Source organism: Sander lucioperca, chromosome 7, assembly GCF_008315115.2.
Source record: "Sander lucioperca isolate FBNREF2018 chromosome 7, SLUC_FBN_1.2, whole genome shotgun sequence".
Taxonomy (NCBI): Eukaryota; Metazoa; Chordata; class Actinopteri; order Perciformes; family Percidae; genus Sander; species Sander lucioperca.
Genome location: NC_050179.1, coordinates 32,257,564 through 32,274,434, shown reverse-complemented (window position 1 = coordinate 32,274,434; position 16,871 = coordinate 32,257,564). Strand labels below are relative to the sequence as shown.

The window sequence follows — 16,871 nt, the reverse complement described above, 5'->3', positions numbered from 1 at the left end:
GGAGTGCGAGAGTAGAGAAAGAGAGGATGGAAGGGCAGCAGCAAAGCGGTGAATAAAAGGAAGGAGGGCAAGGAAACTGGAAAGATGTGAGAAAGGGGAATGGGTGGTAAGGGAAGAAACAAGGAGGTGAAAACAAAGGTGGTAAAAGAGAGGGAATGAATGAAAAAGAGAAAGAAGGGCATGACAGAGAAGAGGGGGGAGCAGATAAAGACATACAGAGGGGGAGGAGGTAGGCAGCTGGGGCTGAGGGACACTGGAGAAAAAGAGTGGGAAGCAGGCCAATCAAAATGGTTTGTCTACTTTGGAGCTAAAAAAAAAAAGAAAAAAAGAAAAAGAGAAAAAAGCCCACCGAGACACAACAGGACACACACACACACACACACACTGGAAGGAGCAACGAGGGGGGCAGGGGGCTGCAGTCTGTCAGTTCGACAAATTGAAATTGAAGTATGAAGCAGAGCACTGGAGACTGCTCTGCGTTTACCTGCTGTTAACAAGCGCACACACACACACACACACACACACACACACACACACACAAACACATACATACATAACGCTAACCCTTTATAAAAAAAAAAAAGATCAAATCACATATGTCATATTATATCATATCACATCCATGCTCTGCTATATGTTTTTAATTTCCATTCAACAATAATACAGGCATTTATTAGATAAGAGAACAATTTAATCTTTGAAAAATCCTTGTTTTAAAATGACTAAATTGATATATACAGTACCAGGAAAACGTTTGGACACGCTTTCTCATTCACTTGAATGGGAAAGCGTGTCCAAACTTTTGACTGGTACTGTAAAAAAAAGTGTCCCAGATGGCAACATTTAAATCTTTTAATACCACATGCAGGCAAAATGCATCACATGTACTGTGGTGCATTTCAATGTTTCCATCCATGTGACACGTACAGAATTATGGAGGAAGTGGCATGCTCTAGTATCTGCAGGTTCCAGAGCTAAATTATTTTCATCATTTCTATGACCCCTCCGCCAACTGCAAAGCAAAATATCCAACCAAAATAATGAAGGAAGCCATTTCTGACCAAGTAGGCCTACAGTTAAATGAAGTTGAAGTAGAAACAAAGAAATTGAACGTTGTATGGATGCAAGATGCAAAATCTCAAATACAAAATATATTTGTATTGCCATTTTGCAACTGGTATCTGCATTGTGTTAAACTTAAGAGTGAACAAGCATATATACATCAACTGGAAGAAAAACACTTAAGGGCGTTATACAGTAGCCGCAGCCCAGCTGGCGCGCGCAAATGTGACGTCATGGAATCGCCGTGACTATTTATATTTATACCACTATTTATACCATATATATGGTGGTCACTAGTTGCAGTCTTCTCCTGAACAGAGGTGGCGCTAATGAGGAAAGGCTACCGACTTTGCTATTTCTACGGACTAGAAGAAGAAGAAAAAAGTAAACAACGGCAGAACTGGCAGCAGCATTGACGTCAATGCTTTGATTTGATTGGATGACCTACTTGGTCGGATCAAGCCTTTCATTCGCCATAGAAGAACTCATCTTAACCCAGTAAGTTTACAAGAGAGACTTGCAGTCACTCTCAGAGTCCTGGCATCCGGTTGCCCAGGAGACCGTTCGTGCTTCCTGTTTCCGCTTTGTCGCGCGCCACTGAACAAAGAAAAAAAAAAAAGACCTCCGCTATAAATCCGGGCACGCCGGCAAGATCTACGTCATTTTGACGTCACGATGGCGCACGCCAGCTTGGCTGCGGCGACTGTAAAATGGCTATTATGGTGCCGTCATTCACCTCTCGCAGTGTAGACAGACCTCGCGAGGCACCGCTTATCTATTCTGGGATAGGGGGGGGGGAAATGCTCTGGTTTGTTTGTATTTCTTTAAACCAATCACAACCATCCTAAGCCCCAGATGAAGCAACGGTGCCCTTGCAAAATAGACAGCGGAGATAGCGGAAGGGGACGGACGTCCGGAGCGATATTTCATCCTAGCGCTGTACATGCGTTGCGCTAACCTAATATTGATGAAACTAGTATGTAGGGCTTTTTTTTTTTCTTTTCATTTTTTCGATTAATCCGATTATGTTCTTGATTAATCATTCAGTCTATAAAAGGTTAAATAATAGGTTAAAACAATGGCATTCACAATTTCCCAAATGCCATCATAATGTCTTCAATTTGCTTGTTTTTTTCTGACTAGCAGTCTAAAAATCCTAAGACATTCAATTTATTGTCACATATGACGAAGACAAACGGCAAATCATTACATTTGAGAAGCTGGGGCCTGTTTCACAAAAGCAGAATATATAAATCCAGGATAACTGATAAAGCGAGGCTTGACCTAGTCTAATCTGAGCATCCTGGTTTGGTGCGTTTCACAAAGGCCAAGCCAGGCTGAGGAGGAGCGACTAGGTCGAGCCAGGCTGAAGTAATTCAGACAGATGCACGTTCACGGCTTTCCTCAAAAGACCGCGAGGTCGATCACAGATGTACTGATGCCAAAATGGAGAATACGCATTGTACATACTTTATACAGAGCGAGCAGCAGCTTCTTGTGGAAGTATGATGACGTGAAAAACATTATTTGTATAAAAAGAAAAGAAACACAGCCGCTGTAATGAAACAGCGAGAGAAAGCGTAGCAGACGATCGCGGACCGACTGAATGCGTAAGTAGCCTAAATATATACATTAACTGACCACTGCTCTGAACTGAAACCGTCATAATCATTCCATTCAAGGATTAGGCTACTAATCATTTGCACAAATTAACAGTTGTACTCTTTGCCTTAAAAGTAAGCAGAAGATAATGTTACTCAGGAAATTTACCATGAAGATCAATTTTCTACAATGCTAGAGTATGATGCGTAAATATCTCTTTCACTCAGTTTCTCCCTCTCTCTTTAATGAGCTAAAATATAAATTTCCTAAGTCATATTAACTTCCACTGCTTGCTTTTAATGCAAAGTGTACAACTGTTCGTTTTTGCCAATGACAAGTGACTCATTGAATGGTTTCTGTTAAGAGCAGTAGTTCATAAATGTATATTTTTAGACCATCATTCAGTCTGTCCGCTATTATCTGCCACGCATTTTCTCGCGTTTTTTTTAATCTTTTTATAGAGGACGAGTTTCCTTCTCTACATATTATATGCCTTGCTCCCTTGTATATATGAACATAGAAAATAAAGACACTGAAGAAATTGGACTCTAAAATCTAACTATAAAGATAATTAAGTGATACATTCCATGCACACTGTAAACATGAATGGAACAGAGTGATATTCATCAGTTATTTCCCCCCAGGCAAAATATAAGATCAAAAACCATTGAGGTGTCCTCTCCCTGTTGTTACATGAATGTACAGTAGCCTACATCACTAGATAGTTACTGGTCCAGTGAACTAAGACTATAATTTGGGAGGATTGTACAATTAGGATATGTTCTTCAAATTGTACAATCCTCCCAAATTATAGTCCCAGTTTACTGGACAACACAATTTGTGTGCTAAGAATGCCAAATACAATGCACATGGAAGCAGAACAAACATGATCCTTATTCTTAAAGAATTAAAAAAAAAAAAAAATCAACTAAAATAATTCAAGGTGCATTGGTCAACCATAGAAATGTACAGCATTGTATGTATTGCCCTTAGTAACAGACTTCATTTAAAACACATCTGAAATGTTATCAGCCTTTTCTAATTATCTCAACAACTGCAGTAATATATTCATCATACTTCTAACAACAATATGAACAGCAGTCTTCATACAGCAATATAACAGTAACGATGACTGTCACATGAATAATTATTAAAAAAAAAGAATGGTCACAACTTTAAATAATAACAGTACTTAAATGAACAGCAATATGCACCTGTTGTATTTTAATGCAGGCTGATAACAATAAGGTAAAACCACTGCTGGGTGAACAGAAAAGGCTCCAGGATTAATAAATCCTGGCTGTTAGCCTGGTCAGGAGCAGGCTAGCTGCACAGAATAAATCTCCATGGTGATTTATGTGCCTCCACTTTCGTGAAACCGAGTCAAGGCTAAATTCATCCAGGATAACGGGGAAATCCCGGCTTAATCCCTTATCTTGGTTTTGTGAAACAGGCCCCTGGAACCGGAGAATGTTTGGCATTTTTGCTTTTAAAAAAATGACTAAAACGTATCAAAATAGTTGATTTACTTTCTGCATATCGACACTAGTAATCCACACTAATAATCAAATAATCATCACAGCTATATTACTGCACGCAAATCACGGCATGTAGCATGGCGGCTGCATTCAAGACATCTGAATCCTTTTCAGAGCTCTACATCTAAATGACTCAAAGTTTTTGCTGCCTCGTTCAGGATGCATGGACGCCCTGATGTGCGTGTAGCGAACATGCTGCGAGTGATAAGTCTCATTATTGATGCATACTGTAAAACTTGGATGAAGACTGGAGTATGGAGCCTTTTTAATGTAGTAAAGTGCACGCATGACCCAGTAACTGTGCAGCAGTGGCGAACACTGGGCCTGCTTTGAGCATATGAATGGGTACAGTGGTGAGTCTTTCCAACAGCCTGCTAACCTAATAGATGGGAGGTCAGCCGGACGTCCTTGTGGCCCCCCACTGAGAATGGGGTGAACCCAGCTAGCATGTGGATTACTCGGCTGCTGAATAGAGGAGCGTGTACGGACGGAGGCCTCTGTTCTTTTGTGTCTCATACCCGGCCGCCCTCCTCCTCCTCGTCTCCCCACGTCTTTGTCCTTCAATCACAGCCAAGAGACCCCTTCTCTACTCGTGCTCCACTGCAAACATGTTCGTCCGACCGAATATTTCAAATGTGTAAATTATAGATGTCCCTGATGAGAGTCCTTTAATATTGGTTATCTGCCAATATTTATAATAACTTAAATGTTTAAATATTAGTGTTTTCACCGATGGCCCTATGGAATCTGTCTTTTTTTTTTTTTTTATTCGCAGTTTCGCGATTCCGTCCATGATTTTGTTATCACAGAAACTATCGGGCTCTACACTGATGCCGCCATCAGTCTGTGACTGGCCCAAGCCGGGCCCTCGTTGAAAAAAAATAGTAATAAAATAAAAGACACTTGCCACCGGGCTCAACAACTTTTCTGGGCGAAACCCTGACTATGTTTCTGAAATATTGAAATAAAAGCTGTGGCCTACTTAATCTAACACATCACATTCTCCATGAGTTACTCGATCCAAAGGCAAATAATAAAACAGCTAGCAAGTCTGGTCAGTTCAGAAAATGACATCACTTTACTGTAATGCAGCCTTCAAAACCAGGAAAGGACAATATCCAAAATATATCAATGTCGATAAAATATCGATTTAGTGCCCAAGCGAGTGCAACTATCTCCTCCACCTGGCAGTTTTTAAGATTTTAAGACTTGGTAAGGTTAATGTTCTTTGCAGTGCACTGCCTCCATCCTTACCAAACATGTCTCCTGGGGTCATGTTAATGACACGAGGGGGATCTCTCTCAAACACTCCGTTGAGAGGTGAGGAGGTGGTGAACTGGGATCTGTGTGATACACTGCCATCTGTAATATTATTCAGTGTGATGATCTGCTCTCATGTCAGCTTTTCACAATTTCTGCCCCTGATTGGTAGTGGTATGATCCCAATGGGGATCAACAGCTCAGGAGGGAGGGCTATGGTGCTGCTGTGATCATCACAGGAGCTGAGCAAGGCAGGAGTCATTTCTCCAAATCACAGAAAGTCCCAATCAGGTTTATTTTGACCCCAACCCCAATCTAATCATTTAATATTGGGTATCTGCCATTACCAAGTGTGATCTGATACCTATATTTACCTAAAATGACACATCGCTCTGTTGCTGACATGTGTGGTGTTACAGAGTGGAACTTCTTTTACCCTAATAAACTATCTTTGGCAGAGGACAGACACTGCCTTGCAGAGAGCACACAAACCCGACAACAATGACGTTATATTTTGGCCTGCCATCAAGTTACTCACAGAATCAACGTTACTTAGGGACAACTGATTTGATCTGCTGCCAGCAACGTTTATTTTAACCAGCGAATGGGACAGTCTGCACAGGCTAAAAATAAGAAGCTCCTAGCTGAATGTTTTGTATTCTTCTAATTTCTTTTTTTTTTGGAAACAAGAGAGGAAACGCAGAATTAGCACCATCTACCAGCCAAATGCTGGCAATTGGCTGGTAGATTCGCTTCACTCACCAGCCAAGAAAACAAAAGGTAATCTATTGAGTGGCTGGTAACATGTGAACATTCATTAGCCATTTGGCTGGTGGATGAAAAAGTTAATATTGAACCCTGCAAAGACAACAGATTCACTACGGTCTGAGCTTCAATCACGAGAGTCAAGCAAGCAAATATTTTTTTCCCACATTTACTCGCATCACTGGAACAAAATGCTTGCAGTATAGAGCCGGCTGTCGTTAAGGAAAGCGTGCTGCAACACTAGCAGGCTGAGGTGGACAAAACACAGTAGAGTACAGTAAAGAAACAATCAGATTTTGATCCGCTTTGTTTTAGCCCATACAATCCATTGAAATCTGTCAGAATCGGCCATGAAAGCAATCCTTAGGATCGGCTCGGGACATTCCCTACATGCAAAATCCAGCTACTGATCCACTGAACAATTCACTAAAATGTGTTACTCTGTGTTTGTACTGCTGCTACAGTACCTGTGAATGCATCTTAGGCCATAACATCACATGCTTCACTGAGGAAAACACATGCAGTAACAACCTGTGCTCAGTTCTCTTCAAATTACTTTATTTAATTCATAAATATAAAGTCTGAACAAGCCCCCCCAAACAGCACATGTCGATAGAAATCTTGTTCCGATCTAAACTAATTTAGTAACTGAATAAACTAATCGGACATCTGGCAGTACACAGTGTGCTTTCCAATTCAGAGTATTCAGAGACTTGAACACGCAACACCACCACACCATTTTGACAGTTCTTTTTTGAAGAGGAATCAAGTATCCTGCATCAATGTAAACCCAATAGTAGGGCTGGGCAATATATCAATATTATATTGATATCGAGATATGAGACTAGATATCGTTAGATTTTGAAAATCATATTATCGGGATATGGCATAAGGGTTGTCTTTTTCTGGTTTTAAAGGCTGCATTACAGTAAATTAATGTAATTTTCTTCACTTACCAGACTGTTCTAGCTGTTTTATTGTTTGCCTTTACCCACTTTGTCATTATATCCACATTATTGATGATTATTTATCTAAAATCTAATTGTGAAAACATTTTGTTAAAGCCACAATTGTCATGCCTACAATATCATCGCAATATCGACATCGAGGTATTTGGTCAGGAATATCGTGATATCTGATTTTCTCCATATCGCCCACCTCTACCCAATAGCCTATTCCTTGAATGTTTATTGCATTTGTTGCATAAAACAATTGTGGGATTGGTAATGAAATGCTACAGAACGAAGAGCAAGCATTTTTGCAAAACAAAAAAAAAGACTGAAGAGACCAAGTGAAGAGCCCCTCACTGTCAACTTCAGCCTCTTTCTCTTCAGTCAAAGCGTGTTTGAGTCACACACGACCTATAGTTAGTTACACACACTGGCACCGGGCCCTGCTCTCACTGCCACGTCGATAATTAGGATGCAAACCCATCGCCATGACAGCATTGAAGCCCAGGTGAATGGGGGTGCTAACTGAGTCAGACACTGAGTAATGGAACAAGGCAGTCGTTGAATGAATGCTTTACTTAAAACAGTGCTCTTCACCCCCTCTCTTCGGTGGAACTGCAATCATGAGACATTTATTCCTCACCCCGCCCCCGCTTCCATCCCTAAGTACCACCCCGAAAAAAAGCATCTCCTCCTGGTTGCTAGGCAACTGAAAATAAGCGTGAGAGGAGTGTGGCCATCCTTTGGCAAGGGGAAAAAGGAGGAGAAGGATAGAAGGGAGGTAGGAGGTGTAGGAGAAGGTCAGTCTTTTAGAGAAGACCACGCTGAGATACTCAACAAGACTGGATGTTGGCACAAGTGTGTTTAAAATGAGATGAGAAGAGGTGAGAGACAAAAAAAATCTGAACATCACAAAGAACCAAACTGTTCCATGTTCACGTTTGCCGTCTAGCCGGTGTGTCATTAGCTAGCCTACATCTCATCCCGTCTTTGACTTTTGTTACAAAGACTGAGCACTCTTTAGCATCAATCACAGACATTTTAAAGAAATGATAATAAGTGGGTACACATGTGAACATATTCCAAGAAAGAATAAGGGAAGAACAGACATTTTGCTTTGCTTAGGCCATTGTGTCTCACGCCTCCTAAAATTCACCAGTCTGTTTAGCATTTATAGATTTTAGGAAAAGGTCAGGATCTCAAAATCATGGCTGGTTGGTTTCTCCCCCTCCCCCCTGAAAAACGTTTCTGTTGAGAGTTGACAAACCGCCCAGTCAGAAGCATATTTGCTGGTGGTGGTCAGATTTAGCATTTAAATGGCGGTCATTTCCTGATGTGATGAGAACGAATTTACAGCACTCAAAGCCAGCTGGTGTAAAAAATAAAAATAAGAAAAGAACTGTGGCCACCACATCCTCTATGCAGACAACAGCAGGGATTGGCAGTTTTTTGAGAACCAGACAATCATCACCCCCCGCCCCCGTTTGCCTTTCAGAGGAACCAGACTCACAAAAGGAAGGTCGGCGAGGCTTTGATTACCTCCACTGGGTCACAACTCAAACGCAGCGGCATCACTCAGCTAACTGGGTCAGGAACGCTGGGGCTGCCACTGCTGACACCAACTGGTCAAAATGGGGAACTGGGTTTCTCCAGCCACCCAGAGCTGCCATTACTAGTCCACTAATGCATGGCCAACCAATGAAATCAAATTAATTACAGTCTACTGGTCTGACTCAGAGACACTTTGATATGAATGTCAGAACAATAAACAAAAACTGGATCAAATTTACTATTACAACTGAAACCAATGTCCTTTTCAGAAATGTGCTTTGTGTGCTTTAACAGCAATTGAATTGCATTAGTGTATGTTGGGCCTGACAAAACATTCCTGCACCATCAATAAATGGCTCCAAAGACAGAAACCCACTGAAGTGAATGCACAAAGAAAAAAAACTTAAGAGACAGGAGCAGTGGGCAGTCACTTCTTCTTCAGTTATTTCTTTGTAATCTGAAAAGGTCCAGGCCAGGCAAGCTAAGCAGTCAGGGATGGATAATGCAGGAAGGATGGATTCATTTCTTTTAAATCTCTAGCGTAGACACATTTGCCGAAGCACATAATCTGTTTTTCCAGCAGTGTCCTGCTTCAGACTCACACGGGAAAGAGAAAATTCTCTTCCTCATGGTTTATTGGCTGTAACGTTCAGCACAGCCAGAGCTTGTATTGTGTTCTTTCACCACATGCCCAAACTCCACCTTCTGGCATAGACGGTCCAACCTCCAGTGGCAGTGAACAGATTGGCACCTGCGCAAAGCACTGTTAGTCAACAGCCTCTGACGACATGCCAAATTTGATTTTGTAATGTGTGTCCTTACACCCATTCACACCTGGGAGTGTCCAGTACAACCAGTGCTTCCCTGCTGCCACTAACCAGTTCCACTTGCACAACTAGAGTTTTGATGCTCACACTCGCAGTCAGAAATACTTTTCTCTGCCTGTTGCGATACTATCTAACTACTACTAACTGATTGACCGATTTTTTCTTGAGTAAATGTTGTGCTGCATTTTGCTATTTTAACGGTATAATGTACCCTTCCCTTTTCCTTCTGTATATTCCCTCTGTTCTACTATGAACAACATATTGAACCAAAAGACTCGTGATGTACTGGACCAGTATATTGGACTGCAGCGTTGCTCACGTTAAAGTGCATAGAGCCCGAGGGAATGCCAACCATTCTGGACTAGAAGTGTAGTAGGATTTCCCTACAGATAGACATGAAATTACATACACCAAAAGGCCTTTACAATGTCCTATATTGTGACTACGAGACTAAGTTTGACAGAGGATGGAGACAGTACCTGAAGCAAACAGAAAGTGTAAAACCACCAGCCACAGCACAGAAAATACAAGTCAAAGATGTAATCTATTAGAAAACTTAATTGGTCCTAATTGTGATAAATGTAACAGAACATACCTGATGAGTGCTTCAAGCAGACTGTGTCTGGTTTTAGCCAGGTTCATTTTTGTCATAGTTTTTGTATCGATTCAAATTGGTGCAGGCAGTCAAATCTGGAGAATCATAAATGCATTGAAATACAGGCAACTGGAAAGGTAATTTATCAAACTGTCTTTGTATGCAAAGTAGAAAACCAGGATGAGGAAGACAGGGTGGTGAAATAACCACCTGGCCGTGGCTGTTTGCTTTGTTTGATTAACTAATCTATTTGGCATGATGTAACCAACCATTGCGCAGACTTTGTTTTCCTATTGGTTACTAGGGCCATCACTTGAAGTCAGTGTTCTGCTGTAGCGGGACTACAAAAGGTTATGCTTTCATTATTTCATTTTCAGGTACAGAACAGCCGATCCCCGGCTTCTTTGTCAAAAGTCCCATAGTAACTTAAAAACTGTGAAAGACATTGCCACAACCACAAATGTTTCTGTGAATGATAAGTGTAAGATGTACGCTGCTGGCCAATTTGGTAGCAAGTCATCATCTTCTGTATCTTATCTTCTGGAAGTCTCATCTGTTCTAATAAAAAACAACTATGTCCTGCAGACAGAGGCTAGTTTCTTGAACTGCTTATAAGACTAAAATCTACTGCGTAAAAACACTTGTTGACTGCATTGTGGGCATTGTTGATGAGTTGGTCTATTTCACAAGGCATTCAATTTTAAGGAAAACAAAATCAAATTAGCTGGTCTGTTTCCATTTACTAAAAACACAACACGCTCAGATGACTCTGATGGTACCAACTATAAGAAATATTCCACTTACTTAGCTACAGCCCCTTTTGCACAGTCTACATCCAACATCGCATCGTGACTTTGCGTAAACATACATGCCACTTTCCTAAAGCCAAATGTATGTGTGATCTGTGCGCATTTTGAGCTATCCATGTGTATGTCTACGGTGTATACAGCGGATGTAAACATACATACCACCCTAAACCGCCATACACACCACGTGGCGTCGCCGTGTGTGGTTTAGGGCGGTTTAGGGAAAGAACAAGGCTTTAGTAACACTAAAAAAAACGACAAAACCACAATGGTGACCAACGTCACACACTTAGGAAAACAATAAACGGTTGGGTTTAGGAAAAGAACATTGGGGAAGGCTTTATTTAAAAAAAAAGAAGATATATATCTATATAGATATATATCTATATATATCCATCTATATCTATATATATATATATATATATATATATATATATATATATATATATATATATATATATAAATAAAAGCCCTGTGTTTTACCCATCCGCCACCCCAACCAACCTCCGTCCTTTCATACTACTCGCTACAGCGATAATTCACATGTAATGTAGGTCAATGGAGGCCAAACGGCATTGATAAACACGCTAAAAAACGATTATGCGTCTTGATAACGCGCCAAAATGGCATACTTCTTATAAGTTTCTAAGTCTCCAAGCTTATCCTTATTGCTCTCATTCTTCACAACTGCTTTAGATTTAGTGAGGGGAAGACATTTACACAGGCTTTTACCTGGATTCACCTCGTCACTGAACTTAACCAGCAGAGTGTCTTTGACATTCTGTACAGTCAGGGTGCCTACATAGCATTCTTCGGCCTTTCACTCACTTGGCTAGAGCCCTTACAGGCATGGTGGGTCAGATATTAGGGAGCCAGCTGTGAGGGCTTTGGAGTGTTTGCTTTGAATTACCACTTTGGGTGCTTCAAGGTGCAAATGTCTAAAGGGTGATCCAGGCCTTCTGATGTGGATGTTCTCAATGGGTACAGATGATTGAATGCAGACAGAAAGTGGATGAAAAACAGAGTTTCATTATGACTTTTTTTTTTCCAGGCAGGGCAGCCTGGCCTGTCGAAGGTAGGGCAAACATTTCTGGCTGAGATCATGTTACCAAAGCAGTGCACAGGTTCTAAATAAAGGTTCCTGACCAGTCTGATCTGGCTTTGTGGTGAATATGTGCTGTGTCTCTCTGTGTGTGTCATACTGTATCTCTCAAGCTAACTCAGAGGGTTTCCTTATGTCCTTTCATTTTTAGACTTGTGTACTGCACCTTGATTTGGGATTGGATTGTAACACTTCAGTCAGTGTGGAAATATTTGTCATACTACACTGTGACATGTCAAAAAAGTATGCCTATAGTTTCCTGGGTTATTTGTGTATTTTTGAAAGACCATTCCTTGTGATGATCATGTACTTTATGTAGAAGCGTCACTGACCCATCCCAGACTGACAATGTTGGAATCTTTTTGCACTTCTAGCCTTTCTCACCACTGAGTCAGTATGCGGCGCCCAGGCCAGACCCTCGGTGTTGTGGACACCAAGGTACTCGAAGCTGTCCACCCTCTTCACCGAGACCCGTTGATATTAAGAAGGGTGTAGGTCCTTCCCTGCTTCTTCCAAAATCCCACTATCATCTCTTTAGTCTTGCTGACATCCATGAGTAGTTTGTTGCCATGACACCAGCGGGTCAGGTCCTCTACATTTGCTGTCTGTGATCAGGCCCACCACAGCTGTGTCGTCGGCAAACTAGATGATGTTGTTGGAGTTGAAAGTGGCTACACAGTGGTGTGTGTGTGTGTACAGGAAGTACAGCAGGGGGCTCAAAACACAGCCCTGGGGTGCTCCGGTGTTAAGAAAGAGGGTGGAAGAGGTGTGTCCGCACACCATCACCCTGACTGTCAGGAAGTCAAGAATCCACATGCACAGTGAGGTGTTTGATCCCAGGTCCTTGAGCTTTGTAACGAGCCTGGAGGGAACTGTGGCGTTAAACGCTAAACTGTTGTCAATGAACAGTAGAGCTGGGGGTAAACGATTATTTATTAAACAATTAATCGGGCGATTATTTTATCGATTAGTCGACTAATCTAACGACTAATTGGACGATTAATATAACGATTATTTTTCTGTTGCTCGATTAATAAAAACCATAATGTATCTCAAATAAATACCAAAAAATTCTTAATAATATATTTTATTAAACAATTTTGCACAGCAAAAAATCTTCTGCTTTACACAAAATAAAATAATTATTTTACTGTTATACAAAATGAAAGGCCAGCCTGTTTACTCTTTTACAGTACCAACATAACTCTCTTGTTCAAAAAAATCAAGTTGTAGTGCAAAAAAGAAAAACACTGTGCAGTGCACAGTACAGACATTCCTTGGATTGTTTAACACAATATAACAGTCCCAACATAAAACCTGATGCATAATCAAACTGACTCTCTTAACTGCTATTCTGTAGGTTTACATGCTAATGCAGCTGTGCACTTTGGTGGTGCTAGGCTAACCAACGCATCTTAGCTCTCTGTGCAGTTTGTTCGTGCTAGGTTAGTAGCTAACGTTCACGTTAGCTAACGTTAGCTACTATAGATAGCTGTGTTCTGCAGCTGTAAGCTAGCTACCATTCAAGCCAACATTAGATGATAACTAACGTTAGCTAAACACAGCTGCCTAGGCGCCAGTAGCTAGCTAACGTTAACGTTAGCTACTAACCTAGCACGAACAAACTGCACAGAGAGCTAAGATAGTTAGCTAGCACCACCTAAGTGCGCAGGCTACACAACACACTACACAAACATGAAATTAATTTAGCTAACGTTAGTACTTGGGACTATATTTTAAGTATTCCCATACCCTCGATGATTAAGGGCGAGCTGTTTTTTTAGGACTTCTTCTTTTCATGGGGCTTTTTGCAGGGCTTTGTTGGGAATTCTGTGAGGAGGTTGCTGTTTCCTGCAATGTTTTGGTCTCCCACATATGTGTGTGGCGAAGCGTCGACGCAAAAATACGACGTCGACGTAATTTTGACGTCAATGCGTCGACATCATCGACGCGTCGCTGCAGGCCTAATGAACAGCACTCTTCCATTGTAATTTGACTGAAGTTAGTGAGTAATTCATCACTGTCAAATGTTGTCCTCAGGGCTCAGTCTCCCTGTGGACCTCATCAAAAAACATTTTACACTGATATTCAACAACCACATAGGAAGATATTAATTACAAGAGGTCTCTCTTCTACTGTTATTAAAGCTATTGCCACGTAAGGTGTGTATTCCTGCAACAGGACCAGGCAAGTTATCTGGGGGATGCCAAAAGTCATTTTGGGAAATGCAAGAAACTACTAACTTAATTAAAAATGGAGGAGGCAAGTTAGGAGAAAGGGGCTGACGTAATAAACAGCTAATAGTTTTGAGGGGGGGATCCTGCAGTTCATAGATCAAGTAAAGGGGAACAAAGAAAAGAAAATTGTAATATATACTGGCGTTAATGAGGAAGAGGAAGTGAAAGTATGTCATGAATGTAACACTCTCAGTTTAAGATCTGTAACGTAAGGTCAGCCGGGACAGGATCCAGACGTAGCTGTGGCTTTTCAGGTCCACCCAGCATTTCACTATGAAATTACCGGTGATAACATTTGCAGCAGAAAGTGATTACCTGCACGCCATTAGTCAAAGCTGATTTGGGTTGCAAATGCTGAAACTATACACAGCCAAGGTCGAAAACTCCATTTTGCTCTAATGATGTGGCAGCATGGAAATATCGCAGTATATCTAATAATGCATATTCGTCCATCCTAATCTACATACGCATTACACAGTTCAGAAATGCAAAATGGGGCATATCAGCACAGCAGTAACCAAGGGTTCATTTGATTATGAAAATCGGATGTTGTTGTACATAGTGTCAATAATTGACATTTTGACTCACCAGAAAATTGGCCTCTCAAAAGACATTTCTACCATCTAAAATACCTCATTCATTCAAAACGTACGACTACAATGGATGAAGTTTGCAATTTACCGTAAACTGAAGAAGGAATCTTTTAGTAAAACGTACTATTTGAAAGGTTTGACAACAAATTTAATCAAGACATTAACATATAACTGCCTCCGAAACATTTCAGCATGTGTATTGGGTGATCAGCTGATGTTTTTCCCCACATCTATTATATCTATTATATACTCAGCAGAAAGTAATGTCAGTCTCTGCCTGGTTGACAGAATTAAGATGGTTTTATAGGATGCCATAAGCACAGTTTAGGGGTAAGGATTTAAAAAAAAGAATAACTGTGATAAAAGAGTAGTCACAATATTTACCAAATTAAAAAAAAGTACAATTTTAGCCATAATCAAGAAGTAATACACAAAATAATAGGGGTTATTATAATTCCAGGGCTAAGAAATGGTATGTTTTTCCTCCAAAGACTTCTATTGCTTGGAAATGGCTAATGATAATAAGGGTGTAAGATGTTAAAAGATTAGGTAATATAATCATAACTCAAGAACACAGCAATATGTATCAAGGTTTGGAGCAATTTCTAGTAACTTTTGAAGGTATAGAAATGATTTAAAAAAAAATCATCTCCCATGCTCTCCCAGACTTATGTAGAAGGTCTGTTGTTTGTCAAACTGCCAATTCAGAAGGCGCCGGCAGTATACACACTGTACATTAACACTCTTCCTGTGCAAGAAGGGACACGGTGAGAGTCAGCAGCACGAATGCCACATTAAACCTGACACATAAACCTCCAACGCCTAGTGTATGCTTTTGGTTATGACTGTTCAGTTCCAACACATACATACACTACCATTAAGACTTCTCAAGTAGCCTATGTGTGCTCTCCTGTCCTCTCTAGTTCGAGCCAACTGGCTTTCTGAAAGAGCACATTCTTCCATCTGCTGCTCAGCACCACACAGTCACAGGAGACTCATCACTTGCTGCTGTGAGAGCAAGGCGACACATAATGCCAACTAGACCACTGAGCCGACATTGAATGCCCAGCAGTGGTAAACACTTGAGGTCCACAAGGCTAACAAGCAGTGGTAAACTTGGGATCTAAGTAAGGGCTTATATTTTTGTTAAAGATTGCTTAAAAATGCTACCCTATAGAGGGGGTTTACTCTCCGGTTAGAACTGAGAAAACTTGGCAAACCGACAGCATGAAGTACTAACACCGGGACACGGTTGACATTGTAAACGCTGTAGTATACCAGATAAGAGATATTGCATTGACTCATGAAGGAGACCGTTAAAAACAATACAACGCTCTGCTCTCTTGAGTTGGCTTATGGTGCTTGGCAAGGAAAACTAAAACTACAGGGTAGCTCGGAACATCTTACTGATGCTCCACTGTGCATTTCACATTAGCCACGCATGTTTGCAATGCATGAGGATTTCCATTTAAACTTGGCTAAATGGTAGCCACTGATCCTGCTAGCTAACTGCTAACAATATTTGGCTAACGTTTGCAAAACATGAAACAAACTTTTTTTTCTAAAGAGGAGGCACTAGTGAATGGCAGCGTCTAGGGAATCGTTAAAGCAACGTGTGTGTATGAGCTTACCTCAATTTCTGTACGTGCGAAAGCCAGTTAAATCCTTATTCGTAGCTAGCATTTCTTCCACCACCAGTTCAACATGTGTCTAGTATCCAGCAGCAGCGGACAGTGTGTGTAGACGTGTCTGCAAACGGGGCTGGCTAGCTAACGTTAGCTTCACAGTTACCAGTTAGCCACCGGCTCGCTAACCTGGACAGTTAGCTCCCGCCGCCTCAAGATGTCGCTGAATTTCCTGTCAAGGCAAGTTCAATATGCAGCCACTCAAAACGGATCATATAATAATAATAATAATGATATAGTTTTGCTATATAATAAACGAAAAATACATAAATGCACGCAGGTTAAGATTGCGAGACGA

The 16,871-nt window shown here is 41.0% G+C and overlaps 1 protein-coding gene across 8 annotated transcripts in view; it reads right to left on the bottom strand.

The window, feature by feature from the left end:
- LOC116036272 (suppressor of tumorigenicity 7 protein homolog) overlaps positions 1–16,839 on the bottom strand; it is a 66,179-nt gene extending 49,340 nt beyond the window's left edge. For 2 of the 8 annotated variants that reach the window (XM_031279752.2, XM_031279753.2), the window contains exon 1: positions 16,520–16,832. The gene's annotated coding sequence lies outside the window, so the exon portion shown is untranslated. Of the gene's footprint in view, positions 1–16,519 lie in introns of all 8 variants that reach the window. The other 6 variants (XM_031279757.2, XM_031279758.2, XM_036002783.1 and 3 more) reach the window with 5 other exon arrangements.
- Positions 16,840–16,871: the final 32 nt, after the last annotated feature.